This window comes from Aotus nancymaae, unplaced genomic scaffold, assembly GCF_030222135.1.
Source record: "Aotus nancymaae isolate 86718 unplaced genomic scaffold, 86718_ANA_hifiasm-v0.15.2.pri h1tg000033l, whole genome shotgun sequence".
NCBI classification, from domain to species: domain Eukaryota; kingdom Metazoa; phylum Chordata; class Mammalia; order Primates; family Aotidae; genus Aotus; species Aotus nancymaae.
Window position 1 is genome coordinate 50,885,686 of NW_026988447.1, and position 5,347 is coordinate 50,891,032.

General features: G+C 38.7%; 1 pseudogene; it reads left to right on the plus strand.

The window, feature by feature from the left end:
- The first annotated feature begins 429 nt into the window (after positions 1–429).
- On the plus strand, positions 430–1,955 carry LOC105731211 (corepressor interacting with RBPJ 1-like; annotated as a pseudogene).
- Positions 1,956–5,347: the final 3,392 nt, after the last annotated feature.

Below are 5,347 nucleotides of genomic sequence, written 5' to 3' on the forward strand. Positions count from 1 at the left end.
ATGTTTTTATGGGAATGGAATATATATTGAATAAGTGTCAAATAAGAAATACACTCTAAAAGTAAACTTCTAGGGGAGGCTGGAAACTATAATGTAGCTTAACTACTATGAAAAAAGAAAACCTTGATGATTTTTCACAGTAATGTTTCTTTCTTGCTTATGTCATCAGTATACAATGAAAGTTGTCAAAGAGGCTTTGTTGCATGCAGTCATTTAAGCATCACCTTTTTTTCTATATGATGCTCAACAATATCCTAAGACCTCAGAGCTTCTGCATCATCCTCTACAGTGGCCAGAAGACAAAGGGAGAAAGAATTCTCTGAGGTACCAGGCCTGAAAGTTGCAGACAACCCCTCCAACCACATCGTGTGAATAGAACTTAATCATATGACTCCACTAGCCTCTGCTTTCCCCAGCACCAGCTCCACGATGGGGAAATCCTTCGGCAACTCCATGTGTAAGAAAGACTTTCATCCCGCCTCCAAATCTAATATCCAAAAAATATGGGTGGCAGAACAGAAAATATCATATGATAAGAAGAAACAAGATGAATTAATGCAACAATATCTTAAAGAATAAGAATCATAAGAATCATATGATAGTAGATTGGCTATGGGATATGAATGTGTAAAGAATGGCCTTAATTTCATGTGTGAAGCCCCACCAGGAGTTTAAAAAGTAGACAAAGAGAAAGAAAAAACAGAGGAAAGACTGAATACAAATTTGAATGGCAGAAAGGAGCCCCACGAGAAAAATATGCCAAAGATGACATGAACATGAGAGATCGGCCCTTTGGTATTCAGGTTCAAAATGTGAGGTGTATTAAATGTCACAAATGGGGTCACATCAACACAGGTGGAAAATATCCTTTGTTTGGTCTTTCTGGAATCAGTGCAAGTTCAGTTTCCAGTGATGGCTCAGGGCCACCAATGCACCCCTCAGAGCCAATAGAGGAAACGAGAAACACTGGATTTGCTCTCCAGTGAAATGTACGGCAGAGAAACGTGACCACAAATGATCCATCACAGGAGTATGTTGTAAGTGAGGGTGAAGATCCAGAAGTTCAATTTTTAAAGTCATTAACAACCAAACAAAAAAAGAAACTTCTCAGGAACGTTAAAGATAAACCGGAGAAGAAAAAAGAAAAAGAAAAGAAATAGAAAAAAGAAAAAGTTTCAGAAGAGCAGAAGTACACACATAAAAACATAAAAAGCATAAAAACAAATCCTCTTCCTCCTCCTCCTCTTCTTCCTCCTCCTCCTCCTCCTCTTCTTCCTCCTCCTCCTCCTATTCCTCTTCCTCCTCCTCCTCTTCCTCCTCCTCTTCCTCCTCCTCCTCCTCTTCTTCCTCCTCCTCTTCCTCCTCCTCTTCCTCCTCCTCCTCTTCCTCTTCCCCTACTGAAACTTCAGAAAGAAGTAGTGAGAGTGGGAGTGACATTAAATTAAAAAAAAAAAATAGAAAAGAAGAAAACAAAGTAAAACAAGAGCTCAGGACATACAACAGTGATTCTAAAGAGAAGGGCAAGTCTAAAAGATAAAACTTTATGAAAAATTTTCTAGCAGTCACCCTAACCAGGAAAATGCTAAAGAAAGGCCTGAGTTCTTAAAACATGAGAATTCTAGGGAGATAGCAAACGGAGCCATTCCGATTCTGACAAAAAGTCTGGAAGCCATAATCATAGCCCAAAGAAGAGAGCGTCTGGAAGAAGAGAGCGTCTGGAAGAAAAGAGGGGAGCAGCAGAAGCCGTGGCAGGGAGGAAAGGAGCAGGAGAAGCTGAAGCACAAGTCCTGGTAGCTATAAGCAAAGGGAGATAAGAAAACGGCCACAGCGAGGTCCCAGTGGACAGTGTAGTAGAATAAATGACAACAGAAGCCATGGCATAGATGTGTACAGAGAAGAAAAAATGTAGAGAGTACCCAAGAGATATGCATACTAAAATGACGCGAAGAGAATGAAGCAGAGTGAGAGAGACTAAAGAGAGACTGTACGTGACGATTATCTGGGAACAAAAATATCCCCAGTATTTTATGGATACCCTTATCAAGGGCTAAATGATGTGCTATTGTCTGTGTAACTAATAAAGCTCCATTTTTTAAAAAAAGCAGGGGGCAGGAGAGTAATGTTCAGCTGTTTGCAAATTAAAATAGATATTTGTGTACAAGCCAGTCTTTGACTTTTATTCTCCACACATGGAACACCCTTCCACTTCCCTAAAGGAGACAACCAATGTCACATCCAGTCCCTGCCTCTAGCTCATTCTAGAACCTTCAGGAGATATGCAGTCCTCAAGCACAGATGCCGTTTCTGGTAGTGCTATATGAACTACAAGTTGTGTTTATTTGATCCCCTTTTCCACCAAAAAAAAAAGTATATGTATGCTTTATATATATACACAGAGTGGAGCAGAATAACTACAATAACCATGCCCATTCAAAGAATGGCAGAATGGAAGTAGTCATTTGGCTGTAGTGACTATGAAATCCTGTTGGGCCAGCTTGGCGAATGAAGGTTATTTTCCCGACACTTGGTAGAGTTTCCAAATGAGACCTTGACTCTGTTTTCTGGGAATAACCCTTCATTTTCTGTTATTCTCCACTGGGGAGATTGCCATCCTTTGGGGATGCTCAGCTTTTACAGATAATTTACCTCTGGAAAAAAAATGATGAACTGAAATACGTTTAATAGCTTGAACATTCAAAGATGTTCTTTTTCTTTGACATTGTGTGTAACTGGCAACAGAAGTCCCTCAAAAATTTAGTAGGTTTCTGATGTATTTGTTTCAAGTCACTTTCATATCATGGTAACCACACTTAAAGTACTTTCGTAGACCTAGTTTTATCTCTGCTTGCTTATCCTCAGACCTTTTCTCTCAACTTGATAGGGTATCATGATGACAGTTGGATAGGCCTTCGTGGGAAGGTATCTCTAATCTGACTTTCTAAAATGTGGCTGAGTAAATCATTTCAAATGAAAAGTCTCACTGCTCAGAGCAGTTTTCTAAATCTCATCTTTTATGTCTCTTATTTTGGAGTTCAGAATCAATTGGCTTTCCCACCTTAGAAAAGCATCCAAATTCCTCCTGTTCCTTTTTTGCTACAAATAAACCACTTATTTCTTGTGATCTCTTTCTTGCAGTGCCTTTCCAAACTAATCCAATGGCAACCCATACTCATGAATAACGTTCTGTTTTACAACCTCTCTTCATAGTTATATGTATATGCTTGTGGTCTGCCTTTCTAGTTACCACATTTTATTTTTACCAAATATGTTGCCATAGTAAAGGATGGATCTCAACTGTCAGCCTTTTACATCTGCTTCTTTGTAGCTCATTGCCCAACCACTGAGCCAGTGACACATTCTTTAGGTTTTATCGCAGCAGCAACACCCCTCGATATCTGTGTTAATCTGGCAGGCTAAAAGTTATTAGAATCAACAATAAACTCTCAACAGATTATCACACACACGTACAAGACGTAATTCTTGTTTACATCACAGTACAATGGAAATTGAGGGCGGGGGAACTGCTTCATGTAATCATTTAGGGATCCAAATACATGTCATCTCATGGCTCTTTCATTCTTCAGAGGCTCAGAGTCCTCCATTGTATTATTCACATCTGGCCTGCAGATATTGTATTGTTCACATCTGGCTGGCAGGAGAGAAAAAGAATCTGGAAAAGTAAGGCTTTAAGAAGTAAGTAAGATCCAAATACCTGTCATCTCATGGCTTTTTCATTCTTCAGAGGCTCAGAGTTCTCCATTGTATTATTCACATCTGGCCTGCAGATATTGTATTGTTCACATCTGGCTGGCAGGAGAGAAAAGGAATCTGGAGAAGTAAGTAAGGCTTTAAGGACTAGGCATGGAAATGGCACATATCACTTCTATGTCTGTTCTGCTACCCAGAACTCACAAATATAGCCCCACTTAATACAGAGGATTGGACCACGTAGTCTAAATGGGTATATGGAGAAAGATAACACAGATATTATTTACAGATGGCAAGTTTCTGCCACAACAAAAAGAAAATGGATTTGTGGTGAGCAACTGGCAATGTCTGCATTAGCTCATTTCAAGGATGCTGTACTACTTAGAAATTGAGCCTTGTGGGTTTTGCACCAATGGAGTTACTACTATAATTCAGATCCATCAGCTGTGCCCAAGTGTGGAAGGAGATAAAAATAAAAAATTAAGTCAAGTCATTGAAGGCCTTTTATGACATGATAGAGAATTTGCTTTCCATTCTACAGCAACTGAGAATTTGTTGGAGATTTCTTTTTTCACAGTAGAATGACACAATCAAATTTTCATTATTCAGCTACAACTCTAGAAATGTAAGAGAAACAGGGAAACTAACATTAATTGGACATCATTTAGTGCCATAAATTACCTAGGTGTCATTTCATTTAACTCTAGAGGAAACTTGTAAATTAGATAATGTTATTGTGTCCCATTCTGACAGGTGAGGAAAGTTCATAAAGCTTTATCTTTTGTCTCACAATAAGTCTCAAAGCCGATATGCTAACTGAGAAATAACTGACTCGAGAATCCCTGTTCTTTTCAATAGAAAAGCAGATTAATTGGAGGTGACACTAGAAACATAAAAGCCTTTTAGAAAATTGTTTCAGCATCTCATGCAAGCAAAGAAGAGAGTATGTACTAGGCCAACACTGTGAGGATGGAAGAAAACAGCAACCCATTTGGGACATAACTTGAAAGCATAATAGACAAAATCTGGGCATCTGTTTAATCCAAGAGGCAATGGGGAGGGAAGAATTAAAGATGTCTCTATCTCTTGCTTAGGAAAAAGGAAAGCGAGGAGGAGAAGTATATTTACTGAGCTGATAATGACTTCAGTTTTGGCTGTTTTGATTATGAGATGCCTGGATTCATCATAGTGAAATGCACACTAGGGAGTGGGAAAAAAAAATCTTAAAATAAGAAAGAGGTCAAAGTGGAAATTTTTCTGCTGTGCTATGGAATATAAGGAAGATCATTAGCAAATTCTCCCACATCCTCATTGTCTCAGAATTTTCCCTTCACCTTCTTGCTTTAATAAAAATGCACATGCCTTCTGTGAACCTCATTTTCCTTGAAACCTCTACAGTAAATTCTGATTTTCCTCTCACAGCTCTTGGGCCTGTAAATAATGTAACTGTCCTTGTTTCTTGTGGTGGATTACAAATCATTTTCCTCCCTTTTCCCTCAAAGAAAAAACAAAAATCTTTAAATTCCACATCTTCAGAGGAATTCCCTATTAGCCCTGCTTATTACTGTCATCTACTGTTACCAGATGTATTAAGCAGCTTTTGCTGCATAGTGCTGCATAACAAACAATCCCAAAACTT